The sequence below is a fragment of the Dipodomys merriami genome, unplaced genomic scaffold (genome assembly GCF_024711535.1).
Source record: "Dipodomys merriami isolate MVZ:Mamm:240054 unplaced genomic scaffold, mDipMer1.0.p SCAF_15, whole genome shotgun sequence".
Taxonomy (NCBI): domain Eukaryota; kingdom Metazoa; phylum Chordata; class Mammalia; order Rodentia; family Heteromyidae; genus Dipodomys; species Dipodomys merriami.
The window spans coordinates 9,936,399-9,951,013 of record NW_027202826.1 but is presented as its reverse complement, the minus strand read 5'-3'; the positions used below and the strand labels follow the sequence as shown (position 1 = coordinate 9,951,013).

The 14,615-nt window shown below is 41.4% G+C and overlaps 1 protein-coding gene across 4 annotated transcripts in view; it reads left to right on the top strand.

The window, feature by feature from the left end:
- Positions 1 to 14,615, top strand: part of Sh3d19 (SH3 domain containing 19) — a 123,935-nt gene that overhangs the window by 24,893 nt on the left and 84,427 nt on the right. The gene's annotated exons all lie outside the window — the stretch shown is intronic.

Genomic DNA, 14,615 nt, shown 5'->3' with positions numbered 1-14,615 from the left:
CCGGTTGGACTCTGGCCGAGGAGAGGGCAGGGCCACCTTCTGCTTGGATTCCCGCGCTTCGCGGACCCCCGTTCCCCCCCTTCCCTCCCCCAGATGGGAGCTGCGGGGGACCCCGGGGGGGGGGGCGCCTGGGCCTGAGGCGCCCCCTGCCGCCCTGGGGGAGCAGGGCGCCGGGCAGCGGAAGGGATGGGTGGATAGTGGGTTGGGGGCCCTGGAAGAAAGAGGAACCTGGAAGTACACGGGGATGCAGAGATACGACCGGTTAAGAAATGTGACAGGACGGATACCAGGTTTGCTCATAGAGATACTGCACAGATACCAGCATCTTTCATTTACTTTTATCTTTTGTTTATTTGCTGGCTTTTGTTTTGTGCATAGCCCAGGCTGACCACAAACTAGCATTCTTCCTGCCTGGGCCTCTAGAGTCTGGGGTGAAAGGTCGATGGAGGGCTTGGGCCGTCTCCCTTCAGAATCTGATCAAGCTTAGCATTCCTAAAAGTAGGACAAGGCAGACATGGCCCTCTTGATGTGGCCCAATGGGAAGCACTCAGTACCTCCCATGCAGTGTTCTCACACACACACACAAAAGTGAAACCCGAACCTCTAAAGCTACTTTCACTTACCAAAAGTACAAGGGATAAAAAGAATAAGTTAAATGACAACACAAGGAAGTAAATAGTCAAATCCAGTATGTGGGATATTGTATAAAGCAGCTGACCTAGTTTCTATCATAAGACAACCCTATGAAGGTAAAAAGGGAGAGGACTGCTTAGGTTATCAGACACTTAAGATCCTTAAGACTCTATGGCCCTTGTTTGAATCCAGATTTAATAGACCAACTCTAAAAATACCTTTGGAGGTAAATAAGGCAATTTAATAATGAATTGGCTGTTAGATGGAGTGATGCTGATCCTGGCAGGTATAATGGTGGCATTGGATTATGTAAGGAAACACCTATTTTTACAGAGAACCTGGGACCCACAGTCCTTTGTTGTTGTGTGGGAAGCTCCTCTCGTTTTCAGTCTGCAGTATGCTTGAGCCGTTTTCATGTTTTGACATCGTGACCTTAAGCAAGTAAACTTTCTCCCAGGCCTCCATTCCTCAGTTGTGTCATGTAGACATTTGAATCAATTGATGGTTTTAAAAAATTTTATAAATGTAACATTGCTTATCACAGTGCTATTTATTCTTCATTTATTGTCTTCATTGTCCTTCTACGAATACTTTGTTACTTTTCATAATGTCGTTGTACTACTGGCTTTTCTAAGATAGGTAGTACCAAGGAATAGGAAGCCAAAGAGTGGATGCCTAATGCCCATACTAGACTGCTAGAAGACAGCTCTTTGAGCTTTCTGACTACATCAGTCTCAAGGATAAGATCTATCCCTAGATGTTCACACTGAGCTTTCCTTTGAATGTCTCTGGGTTTTTTGTTGTTGTTGTTTGTTTGTTTTTATTGGTTGTGGGGCTTAAACTCTGGGCCTGGGCAGTGTCCCTGACTCTTCACCTCAAGTCTAGCACTCTACCATTTGAGCCATAGTGCCACTTCTGGTTTTCTGGTGGTTTATTGGAGATAAAGAGTCTCATGGACTTTCCTGCCTGGTCTGGCTTTGAACCGAGATCCTCAGATCTCAGCCTGCTGAGTAGCTAGGATTACAGGCATGAGCCACTAGTGCCCGGCTTCCTTTGCATGTCTCTGCTGTACACAGTTAATTGCTGATTTGGGAAGGGTCATGTGAGGGTGATGTTAACCAAGTAATTACTCAGCACAAGGATGAAGTTCCTACCTCTCCATTTTTTGCAAGATGGAACCAATAATATTCCACAAGATTTTCATAAGAACTGTGTGAACAATCATGGAGATAGCAGTTAGCTTGGTGTGTTAATTTTCCATCGGGATGAGAAAAAAAAAGAGAAAAGATTTATTTTTACTCATGGTTTCAGTACATAGTCTGACTGGCTCCATTGCTGTAGGCTTATGGTAAGGTATGATACCATGTTGGCAGAAAAGTGTGGTGGGAGTCAAAGCTGCTCATGTCATAATAACCAGGAGGTGAAAGAGAGAGAAGAGGATGAAGATCAGGTCACCATTCAAAAGCATATCCTCAGGTACCTACTATATTCAACTAATCTAGTTTCTGTCATCTCCCAATAATGCCACCAAATTATGAAGCCATGAATGTATTAATTCATGACTGGATGAGAGCCTTCATGATCCACTCACCACACCATCACTCTGAATAGTGCAGTAGGGACCCAACACACACACATGAGTTGGAAGTGAGAAGGATTCTATATCCTAGCACAACCCCCCTGTCCCAAAGGCTCACATTGATCTCACAAATACAAAATGCAGTTTAGGTCCATCTCCCAGAAGTCCCACAGTCTTAGTAGTTTCAGCATAGTTTAAAAGTCCAAATCTAGGGCTGGGAAGGTGGCTCAGTGGTAGAGTGCTTGCCTTGCATGCCTGAGGCCCTGGGTTTGATTCCTCAGCACCACATAAGCAAAAAGAAAAAAGCCGGAAGTGGCGCTGTGGCTCAAGCGGTAGAGTGCTAGCCTTGAGCTGAAGAGCTGAGGGACAGCACCCAGGCCCAGAGTTCAGGCCCCACAACCGGACCCAAAAAAAAAAAAAAAAAAAAAAAAAAGTCCTAATCTAGCCAATAATGACTTATACTGGAAGGCTAGCTACTCTGGAGGCTGAGATTGGGAGAATCATAGTTTGAGGCCAGCCCAGTAAAAAGCTCAAACCTGTCATCACAGTTAGGAAGATAGTATAAATAGGGAGATTGTGGTTCAGGCTTGCCCTGGCATAAGTACAAGACCCTACTTGAAAAATAACAAAAGCAAACTGGGTTGAAAACATAGTAGAGTGCCTGACTAACAAGTACAAGGCCCTGAGTTCAAACCCCAATACTGGGGAAAAAATATTTGCTGTTTTTATTATTGTAGTTACTGACAGATATCACAGAATTAAGCATTGACTTAAATCAGGGTAGACACATTATCTTTGCTATGGTTTAGATGGAAGCCCCTGCAGACCAGAGCTTCTCAACCTTGATGCTGTTGACATTTTGGTCCAGATGATTCTTTGTTGTGGAGTGGCTGCCTGTTCAAAGTAGGGTATAATATCTGCCCAAGCTTCTGTGTTCTAAGTAGATGGCACCATTCACTCCTAGTTGTGACATGTCGGTAGGTAGATATTGCCCAATGTCCTCTGGCCGAATCACCAGTGAGAATGCTGCTGTAGAGCAAGAATACCACTTTCAGGATAAAATAGGGACAGCAGCCGATTTGCATCTTTCATAGCTTTTACCTGTGTTCCATACAGGGCAAATGGACTCTTGTCTGTTTTCTAATTCTATTACATCATGAATAAGTCCCTCTAAAACTATCTCCTGAAAAATAACTGGCTAGATCTGGTCTTCATTCTTGAACTTGGACATTTTGAGTCACACATTAGTTTCACTACAGTAAGTCATAGAACTGGTCTGTATACTCACCATCTATTATGTTAGGGCCAGCCCTGGGCAGCCTCCTCCTCTCTCTCTCTGGCTCTTTGCCTTCTTAACCAGTCTGAAGGTTTTCCTGAATTGGTCCTGCTCTACACCCTTTAGGCCTTGGGCCCTATTTCCCTAACGCAGTCTTCCACACCTCCAGTGGGGATTAGTCTTGTTCTTTGGTTACTAAAGGTAGATTCTTTTGTGTGTGTTTTTAAAAAATTCACTTCTATTTTTCTACTTTTTAAAAAATTTCACTTCATAGTAATGGAAATTTTCCTCCTAATATTGACAGCTGTAGTCTGTAGCTCTCAATTTGTGACTTCAACAAAACAAAATCGGATACTTTCTGTTTACAAGCTACTGTCCTAGATGCTGTTAGAGGGTCAGGAAGATGAATAGAACACTGGTTTCTCTTCTCCAGGCTATTCTTATCTATTCAAAGAGAGAAGGAAGCTGTATGCACCCAAATAACTACAAAAGGAGGCCAGGAATCCAATCAAAGGTACAAATGACTAGGACCAAAGGGCAGATTTTTTTTTTTTTTTTGCTGTAGTGTAAGGAAGAACTTCTAATAGAGCTTTCTAAAAATAAATGGAAGTAATTTATTGTAATAGAAAGACACATTTTTTTAAGTCAGTCAGTCCTAGATAAATCTGTTAAATATTAAATATTAACTGTCTCATCTTAGACAAGGTAACTTCCCTGACCTACGGGCTGTTTACTTCCTTAGGTTGTTAAAACTAAGTAAGATAAATCTTGAAAGCGACCAGCAGAGTACCTAATACAAAGGAGTTATAAAGTAAATCTAAGTTCCTGCCATAGCTAAGAGATGTGATTAAGATTTCACCCAGGGAAACCACGTGGGCAGGCCTTTCACACACAGCACAGTTCGGTTCAGCTCATCCTTCTCTTGTCTCTGAGCCTTACCTTTTTAGCTATGGGAATTCAGTGCTTGTCAGAGCACCTCAGGGAGATCAAATTCAAAATCGAACTGACTTATCCTATTTTAAGAAACTCGTATAGAAACCAGTATATTTATTTGAAATGAGGACCATTCACTGCTGTTATTTTGATCATTTCTGTCATTTTTCCCAACCAGATCGCCCTCTTCTTGCTTATGAATAGGAAATCCACATTATTAATTAGGTGGTGATTGAGAAGGTTTCGGAGTAGAGCAGATGGAGGTAGCTAATTTCCATGAGCATTTCACTTCAGGATGAGACACTGTAAGACCTTTCTTATAAAAGCTAGGTAAAAACCCACCCTGATAATTCATTCCTATAGTTCCAGCTTCTTGGGAGGCTGAGGTGGGAGGATCACAGTTCCAGGCTAGCTCAAGTAAACAAAATTATATCCCCAAAAAGAAAATACAGACAAAAGGGCTGGGGATATGACTCAAATGGTGTCGCACTCACCTATTGTGTGTAAAGCTTGGGGTTCAATTCCTACCTTAAAAAGGAAAAGAACATAAAAGAGCAGTTCTTTATAACAGATTTGTCTTTTAAGTAAATGCCAAGTTTATTTCCATCTTCTCCTTCCCTCAGTAGTATAGGGTCTGATGAACATGTGGTTTTCTGACTTTTCCCTTCCAAGATGCCATGCCAACTACATGCCTTCCTAATGTAGTTTTTTCAGCAGTCGGTAATACTGCTGAGATGTTGGCTTTCTAAGATTTAATCTCATGGTCCCTTGAGAATATTTCAAGTCCCCAAGTGTAGCTTATGCCTATAATAAGTAGGTCATGTATTTTTTTCAGAAATCTGAAATCCCCATTTCCTGTAAAACGTGTATACTTAAGTTTGCATTTGAGAGGATTCTGGTGGGTGGTGATGGTGAAGTACTGGGCAGTGAACCCGCTTCGCATCCTCCTTGCCCCACAGTGAACAGTCAACTTTCTAGTTCTGCTGTACTAGGAGGTATCAGGATCATCTATTGGGTCTATTCAAAAGCCAACTTCGGCCTTGAGCTGAGAGTCATATCAGATTATTTGTAAACTGCCTTCCCATTATTTTATTTTGTAATCCTATAATCTTCTTTTATCTCCATGTGGTATCTTGGGCCTCTGCTACAAAGCTCTCTCAACTTTCTTTTGATTCTTTTTCCCACTTATTTAGCATCCCAGATTTAATGAGTTTACCTTGTCTTACACCAAAACCATTTCCAGAGTAAGCAAGTATGCTTTGCTTGCAATTCTGATGTATTTGTCATCTAAAAAAAAAAAAAAAAAAAAGACAGTTGGATGAGTGGCTCAAGTAAGAGCTCACCTGCCTAATAAGCACAAAACTCTGACTTCAAACCCCAGTACCACTGAAAAACATTAAAAAAAAAAAAGAGATTTGAGCTGGGCGCCAGTGGCTCACGGGCACCTGTAATCCTAGCTTACTCAGGAGGCTGAGATCTGAGAATCATGGTTCAAAGCCAGCCTGGGCAGGAAAGTCCGTGAGACTTTATCTCCAATAAACCACTAGAAAACTGGAAGTAGTGCTATGGCTCAAGCGGTAGAGCGCTTGCCTTGAGCTAAAGAGCGCAGGGACAGCGTCCAAGCCCAGAGTTCAAGCCCCACAACCGACCCAAAAAAAAAAAAAGATTTTATATAAAATTTTTGCCTACTGCTAGTAACTCATATCTGTATCCTAGCTACTCGGGAGGTAGAGACCAGGAGGATTATGATTTGAGGATAGCCCACACAAAGAGTTCATGAAACCTTCCATCTCAGTTAGTAGCTGGGCACAAAGTAATTTTTAAAAAGAAAAGAAAAAGAACTAGAAAGTGACTTTCAGCAATAACTATGGATTTTGTGTGTGACTGAAACAGGCCACGCTAGAAGCAAGGGGTTTCTGGAGGTTAGAGGGTAGATGAGACATTCACTTGTAGAAATGTTAAGCTGCTTGGGAGTCTGAGATCTGAGGATCGTGATTTGAAGCCAGCCCAAGAAGCAAAGTCCCTGAGACTCTTATCACCAAAAAAGCAGGAAGTGGAGCTGTGGTTCTAGTGGTAGAGAGTAAGCACAGAGCAAAAAAAGCTGTTCAAGCCCTAGGACCTTTACAAAAAAAAAAACCCCAAAGCCACAAAACATGCACAAGAATGTCCCACTGGCCACGTGCAACGAGCAGCTGAAAGTGTGAACTTGGAATTTAAGAGATTGGCCAACAGTAGGGCTAGATGGGTTTCATTTGCATGTCAACATTGAAAGCTACGAAATGAGGCAAAGTCTCCCCAAAGAGAGAATAAATAATGCTTATTGTCCTAAGAATTAATCCCAGCAGTGTGTAGATGAGTTAAATAGGAGCTTAAAAGTAAAGATTGTGTTTGGAGGAGGAAGGTGTAGTCAGTTGCCAGATGCTTTAGATGAGGGATTTAGTACTGTGGAACGGCTCTGGAGAGAGAGAGTAATTTGAGACAGCGAAAAGGAGTTTTGCTATAAAGGGAAACAGAAACAGCTGGTAATAAATAAATAAATAAATGTCTGGGTGGCCCAGACTTTTGTCTGTTGTTGTTTCAAAATGGGAGAAATGACATCATGCTTTTATGCTAGTGGAATTATCCAGCAAAGAAGGGAAAGTTGAAGAATCAAGAAAGAAAGTGGGAAGATTGCTGGAAGGGTGTCTCAGAGCAGAGGCTGGACCTCATTCACCAGTTGCTCGCTGGAACAAACAGATCTTTCTCACCACAGGAGCAAAGGCACTGATGCCAGCCGTAGGAAACATGTGGAGTCCTCATTGTTTCTGTTTCTTCTGAAATATAAAATTGCCCATTGGGAAGGAAGGCAGGAATGGTGTTGAGGACTCTAAAGAGAAATGACTAACTCCAGCTTGTGTGGGCAACCTGGCAGCGGCACCTGTCACCCCACTGATCTCCAGGGATGATTTGGTTGATCTGATTGGCCAGACTGAGGCCCTCTTCCCCCCTACCTCTCTATAGGCATCCCTCCCAAAGCTTTTCCTGTTGCAGGAGGACTGTTGTTCACCGCATATGCATACCTATGCTTCTCTCCTAGCACCTTCAAATAAGCTCTGTAGAGTGAACTCCTGGACTGTGGTTATGGCTCACCGGGTGGAGTGACTGCCTAGAAAATATAAGACCCTGAGTTCAAATCCTGTTACTATAACACAAAACAAAAAAGAATTAATTCCTACATGTAGAAGTGGGGATAAGGGGAGGCTGAATGGACTAGGGAAATCATAATAATTTTCTGCCAACAGCAGAAAGAGCCACTGGAATTTAAAGTGAAATTGGCCTGTTCACCAGCAGCACAGGTGGAGGGAGGGAGAGAGCAAAGGGTTTGTTCCAGCCGGGGTAAGGAACGGCTCCGGAATGATATGTAATGTCATGTCATGATAAGTCATGAACTGAAAGTAGGGAGGAGGGAATTGAGGTAAAAAATCCATGGATTGTAACCCCTAATGGGGCTGACCGTTGTTGGAACTGCTATTCTTATGACAAGGAGTCCAAGAAAGATAGTAAGTGGCTGAGGAGATGGGATGCTTAAAACTGAGCTCATGGAGAGGTTATGTTTACGGGTGATCACAAGACCAGGAAAGCCGTGTCCAAGGTCTGATGCAAGATGATTTAATCCTGAAAGCAGGTTCGGGTTGGGAAGGAGGGTAGTAGTGGAGGCAGGGAGGGATTGGAGCTTTTAGAAATGTGCAGAGGGCTGTGTCACCCATCTCCTCCCATTGAAACTGGAGGCCACAGTGGATCCATCTCACTGACTTCTGACTGATCTTCCAACTGATGATTTACCAGTCAAACCATGCCAGAAGACTGTTGAGAACTGTGCCTGACATGTACACCTAGACCAGGGTGCCCTTACTTTCTCTCCAACATGCAGATGGAAAGGATATTTTAGTCTTTGTTATTAAAATATCAACAGGCCAGATTTAATGGAATGGTGTGTCTGCCTGTTGGATTTGTTCTTTGCAGACCTGAAAAGCATTAGACAGAAGTGCAATGTTTGAAGTACCAAGGTTTTCTTCCTCAGTGTTTCTACCTCTTATACCTGGTACTCATGGTCCTGCTGCCTCAGCGTCCCCCACCTCCTTAGCACTGAGATTACAGATGTATGCCACTCTGCAAGGTGAAAGAAAAACACAGTTGTATCAGCAATCAGGTTTTCCAGTCATTAAACTTGGTCTGTTCTGGAAAGAAGGATTTATAAGAGTGTATATTTAATATACAACATATGATAGTATAAGTTTACATTTAGTAATGTTTCATCCTTTTTCTCATGCTTACCCTATACAAAGTCATATATTTCTGATCTTCATCCAGATAAGTCCTGTTTCTTACTGATGAGTTGATAACTTTCTTGTCCTTTTCTCAGAAACAAATTGAAAACAAATGTTTTGTATAAAGCCAGAAGGACAACTATAACTCTTATTTAACTGAGAAAATAGTTGTGAATATGTGGACATATATGGATACAATGAATCCTTGCTTAGCATGCAGGTGCAGACATTCCGAATGTGCAGGAGGCTGTGTGTGTTAAGTCCCTTCACTGGGACTACTGGCACAGTAATTACACACTCTTCAGTGAGTCCCAGTCAAGCCTTCATGTAAGCACACATCTGTTTAAATCTCAGAACAGTCTTGCAATATGCACTTAAATGTTTTTGAGGCTCACTTTATGTCTTCAAGTAAGAGATGATAGAAAGTTAACAGATGGCCAACAACGATATTGAGTTGACAAAGGAAAAGCTGAATTTAGTTACTTCAGTTTCTGATTTTTTTTTTTAAAAAAGGTAAAAATACACTTAAGAGTGTGGGAGTGTTTTTCCATTGATGTGTTTTGTTTGCTTTTTTTTTTTTTTTTTAATTTTGTTTGTGTTCCCCCTGGGAGCTGCCAGGCAGGGAGGAGAAGGGGAAAGAGGCAAGGGGAAGGGGATGGGAAGGACTCCTGCCTCCTAGTGCTTAGTAGACCCAGGAGGTCTACTTTCTATGGATATAAAGTTCATTTTCTTTTCATTCCTCCAAGAGTCTCTTTCCTGTTGCTCTTTGTCACTGGAAGAATTTCTTAATGCTCAAAGCAATTTTTCTTGATTATCTTGACCTAAAAATGCTACTGGCTTGACTGTGCATGTTTGAACATGTGCAAATATTTCTTTGTTAAATTAAGTTTAATCTTGTACTTAATGTTTCCTGCTGTATGGAGAGAACTTGAAAGTAAGGCCAGAAATCAGGTGACACAAATGCTTCTTAATTAGAGAAATCTCTAGTCAGTACTAACTAAAAATATATTGACTTGTCTTTTAATCAGCTGTGCTCATTCCTAAGCATTAAATTCTGAGTATTTAGGGTAAAAATGAAACATTTGGTCCATTTCAGAAATAGCTAGACTTTTTCCAGACTCTCAGGGTAAAAGTAAAGCATGTAAAAAAAAAATAAAGTCTAAAGGGTTAACGCAAATGTTTTTTTAAATGGCCATTTCTGATCTCTCTTGGAGGCAGGGTGGTTATGGTGTTTATTAGTATTTGCTTTTTGTTGTTGTTTTATTAGTAGAGCTGTTAGGAATATGTGTTTATGGGAGTCTCAGTACTAAACTCAGGAAAATAAGATCAATCTGTTTGTTTTTTTTTTCTCATAAATACTGGGTAATATTTTTGTCTTGTTTTATTTTGTGTACTTTTTTTTTTTTTCTTCCTTGTGGTACTGTGGCTTATGCCTGTAATTCTACTCTGGAGATTGAGATCTGAGGATCCTGGTTCAAAGTCAGCCTGGTCAGACAAATCCGAAAGACTCTTATCTCCAATTACCCAGCAAAGAAGCCAGAAGTGGGAATGTGGCCCTTACAGTTCATTAAAAGTGTCCAGTGCAGGGCATTGCAGTGCATACTTGTAGTCCAGCTGAGGCAGAAGGATCTCAAGTTCAAGGCCAGTCAGGACAACTTAATAAGGGTCTTTATCAAAAATAAGATTTAAAGAATGGCTTGTAGAGTATAGCTCAGTGGTAGACTGTTGGCCTCATCTGTGTGAAGCCCTGGAAACAATCCCAGGTGAGGTTGTAGTTAGTTTACATTATTAAGCTCTCTAAGGAGAGAGCTTTACCCCAAGTTGAATCTAATTTAACATACAATTTTTCACTTAATACTGCAAATCCAATACATTTAGCCATTCATCTTGTTCTTTTCTGACTAATGATAGAGTGTTCCATGAACTATATCCTTCCACATGCTTCCTGCTTCTACACGGTATTATCCTTCCTAAGATTTCCATTCTCTAATCAGCCCTGTTGCTTTCACTTCCCTCACTGTTGCCTTTGGCCCAGCTTTTAATTCTTGTTTCTACTGTCATAAATGGTCCTTCCATGGAGCTGGGAAGAGCGCTTGCCTTGCATGCATGAGGCCCTGGGTTTGATTCCTCAGCACCACATAAGCAGAAAAAAAGCCGGAAGTGGCACTGTGGCTCAAGTGGTAGAGCACTAGCCTTGAGCTGAAGAGCTGAGGGACAGTGCCCAGGCCTAGAGTTCAGGCCCCCGACCGGACCCATAAAAAAACAAAAAGATAAATGGTCCTTCCACTTCTGTTGGGCCTCCTATCTCCATCCATCTCTCCATGTCACCTTTCTTCCATTATGCACAAAAAAAAAAAAAAATACAAGCTACTGCACAATATTCATGAATTGCTCCAATATGGTCCTGGATTAATTTTAAATCATCTCCCGGTGTGTTTTCTTCACACCCTAAACTCAGCCAACACTAATTACTCAATACTTTCTAAATTCTTCACACCTTTGCATTTTTCTATCTATGATTCTCCCAACACAAGAGGCATCATCCTATCCTAACATTCCCAATTTCCCTTTTTCCCAGGCAGAAGTTAAGCCCATGTCTGATTCTTTTTCTGGAAGAATTTGGCAATTTCTTAGTCATAGCTAAGCTTTCCTGTAATTCCATATTTTATAGTAGCTTCTAGACATTTGTTTTGACTACTTACTAGCTGTCTTTAAGTCTAAGTGATCAGAATGTCAACTGATACAGGGATTTTTTTAAAAAATTTTTATAAGACAGATATACCAGTACAAGTAATGGATATAACTTTAGTGAAACATGGAATTAGCTCTTACTGTAAAGATGTGACCGGGACATACATAGATTTTGTTGCTGGTATTATTTGGAAAAAGTCTGGAAATTTATGCAAATGTTTTTGTATTCAACATTCACAATTCTTACACCAGTCAGTAATGTTACCACTCTTCTGTCCTTTTGGTAGTGTAAATATACATCAACATTTTTTTGCTCTTGGGTTTGGAATGATAGTATATACTATAATGAAAGGTACAAAGGATGTGGAGATAGAATGATTGTGGTTCAAGGCCAACCTAGGCAAATTAACCATACTCTTTTTTTTTTTTTTGTCGGTCGTGGGGCTTGAACTCTGGGTCTGGGTGCTGTCCCTCAGCTCTTCAGCTCAAGGTGAGCGCTCTACCACTTGAGCTACAGCGCCACTTCCTAACCATACTCTTATGACCAGAAAAAAGCCAGAAGTAAAGGCATGGGTTGAGTGGTAGAGTACCATCTGTGATAGAAAAAAAACCTAATGAGAGCATGAAACCCAGAGTTAAAGCCCTTATATCTACACAAAAAAAGCTAACTGAAAGGCTTAAGATGGCTTGGCTCAAGTGGTAGAGTACTAACCTGGAGTTAAACCCCAACAATATCTAGAAACCTATAGGGAAAGATGAAGAAGTAGGAGGATCATAGTCCAAGGCTGGCCCTAAGCAAAAATGTGAGAACTCTCCAGGTATCAGTGGATTGTGCCTGTAATCCTAGCTACTCAGGAAACTGAGATCTCAGGATCTCAGTTTGAAGCCCTGAGATCTGAGGATCTCCGTTTGAACCCAACCTGGGCATGGGCAGGAAAGTCCATGAGACTCTGCTATCTCCAGTTCAGCCTCAGAAGCTGTGGAGCTATGGCTCATGTAGTAGAGTGCTAGCCTTGAGCACAAAAGCACAGTGACTGCATAAAGTCCTTGAGTTCAAGCCCCAGGACCAGCACACACACAAAAATAATTTGCGCCCTGGCACCGGTGGCTCACGCCTGTAATCCTAGCTACTCAGGAGTCTGAGATCTGAGGATCGCAGTTAAAAGCCAGCCTGGGCAGGAAACTCCGTAAAACTCTTTTTTTTGGGGGGGGGGATCCATTCGTGGGGCCTGAACTCTGGGCCTGGGTGCTGTCCCTCAGCTCTTCAGCTCAAGGCTAGCGCTCTACCACTTGAGCCACAGCACCACTTCCGGCCTTTTTTTTCTGCTCACGTGGTGCTGAGGAATCAAACCCAGGGCCTCATGCATGCAAGGGAAGCGCTCTACCACTGAGCCACCTTTCCAGCCCCTCTGTAAAACTCTTACCTCCAATAAACCACCAGAAAACCAGAAGTGGCACTGTAGCTCAAGTGGTAGAGTACTAGCCTTGAGCTGAAGAGCTGAGGGACAGCACCCAGGCCCACAGTTCAAGGCCCACGACCAACAAAAAAAATAATGAATAAAAAAATAATTTGCTCTTGTGTCTCAACATGGACTATGAGTTTTTGTTGAAAGTAGATTGTTTTACAGTCTATCTATATTCCTAATCTATTGTGCTTAAAGACATTCAGACTATCTTTGATTCTTTTTTCTGTTGAGCAGACCTGGGATAGATCAAGGATACCTATATTTGAGCAAGCAGAGACAGAGGGTGTCCAAAGCTAATACCGATCTAACTCAACCTGTAACTGCAATTGTTTCATCCTGGGCTCTGTGGGAAAGAAGCTTTTACCACCTTACTCTGGTTTCTGACAGAATGGAAGAGCTCCCCTGTTTCATCTCTGCGTTGCTGAAAGTGTCCTCTGACCAAATGGCAGATCTGTTCTCAGACCTATTTTTTACTCGCCTATGATGCATGGAGTTCATCCAGGACCAATTTCAAACAAACATGTTTTAACATTTCTCCTTGTGTTTGGGTGTGAAAATTTTCTATGATGCTAATGACCAACACACCCAAGGTCTCTAGAAGTCATTTAGATGACACATTCTTGCCTGTAAAAATGAGCTCCCATCTAATGTTTGTGTATTTTAACTATCTTTTGTGAGGGTAGACTTTACATTGCCACCAAACCATACTTAATTGTGTAAGAAAAAAAAATCAGAAATACTCGGCTTGGTGTCCTAGATACATATTTTTCTCTAGTTACTTGACTCCTAAGAATATAGGAATTCAGCAGAATTCAAGCCTGTCTTAGATCTGTTGATTTTATAATGAATTACTATCATTAAACTACCACCTCCCTCTCATCATGCCCCTGGATGTATGCTCTGCTCATAAATTCAATGTTAGTAACCTAAGATTGTTGATAATGACAGGATAGGGAGTCAACGGGAGCAGCTGTCCTGACTCAGACACCTGGTCATAGATGCCCAAGTCAAATGCTTCTGTATTCTTAGGAACTTATGAAAGGGGGTGGTTTATGGCACTAATGAAAACCTTAGACGCTGGATTTAGTCTCTCTACAACATGCCATCTGGTAAGTTTTGATATGTTTCTCCTGGTGCATTCATCAAGTGAAACCTCGCAGAAGTGGGGACTTTGTAGTGGTTCAGATGCAGGTTCAAATGTTCATATTTTCTCTTTATTTAAAGTAACTTCTCTGAGCCTTTGCTTTGTCATCAAATAAATATGACAAAAACCTAGACCATGGGACTTCATAGTCCCATGATTAAGATTAAATGGAACTATATTCAAAAGGCCTCAAGGGAGGGATCAGTAAGCAACAGCTGTCAGTGTTGTTTACCCAGTTTCTGAATTGGTTCCGATGGTTTTCTATGACCTGAGAGCCAAAAAGTGAAACCCTTATGAAGCATTCTCTGTCTTTGGGATAAATCAAAAAATGTGATAGATGCAATAAAAATGATAATGAAAAACAAATTTTTTGCTAATTCTGCAACACTGAAGTCTTACTTCCAAATTATTTCCTTCCAAATCAAAATTATTCAACGGCTTTGTGAGATAATGTGCTCTCCCTTCTTTGTGAATTAGTAACATCAGTCCTATTCCACAAAAGAAACAAAAATGAACAAATGACACAGAGGCTAATTTTTAGCTCAGTTTATTTCTAATTTGCAGGCTCAGTGCCGTATATTCAACA